This window comes from Hyalella azteca, unplaced genomic scaffold (assembly GCF_000764305.2).
Source record: "Hyalella azteca isolate HAZT.00-mixed unplaced genomic scaffold, Hazt_2.0.2 contig15326, whole genome shotgun sequence".
NCBI lineage: Eukaryota > Metazoa > Arthropoda > Malacostraca > Amphipoda > Hyalellidae > Hyalella > Hyalella azteca.
In genome coordinates this window covers 95,063-95,701 of record NW_025945182.1, presented here as the reverse complement: position 1 = coordinate 95,701, position 639 = coordinate 95,063, and positions in this window count along the sequence as shown.

Below are 639 nucleotides of genomic sequence, written 5' to 3'. Positions count from 1 at the left end.
AGTGTGTGTGACTTGATCCACAAGCCACTCAGCATTGATCTCCATCCCTCCACCAGTGGTCAAGTTCTGCCTTGCCAACTATCACTCCTTGGCTTGTACCTGAAGCCTGGGATGGTTACTACTTGATTTATGATAACTACTGCTACTACTACTAGGGATGGTTACTACTTGATTTATGGTTGTTAAAACCATAGTTAGCCTTGGCTAATGTTTTAGTTAGATAATTGTTATTATCTGGCAGCAGAGGCTGTTAATAACTATTTTTTCATTTGTCACTTTTCTATTATCTTGTAGATACTCAAAACTACAATGCTGAGAGGCCTCAGTGGTTCACTCATTAGGGCCTCAGTGGTCCACTCCAAGTGGGCTGAACTGACACCACTGCTAGTGTTTCAGTTAGACTAGGTATCATTCAGTTATTGTTGTATCTGCCATTCTTTATTTTGTGTTTTATTAGTAGTAAATTGTTTGGTGTTTTCCATGTTTCATGCCTTCCTGAATGTGACTCCTGACACATTCAGTATGTTTCCATGTCCACGGACTCAAAAGCTACAGTCTTGCATATCTGTGCGGGCTTACCAGGAACCGCTACAATGTTCTGCAGGATATTTTGGCAAGAGCAATGAAGTACTGCAGATC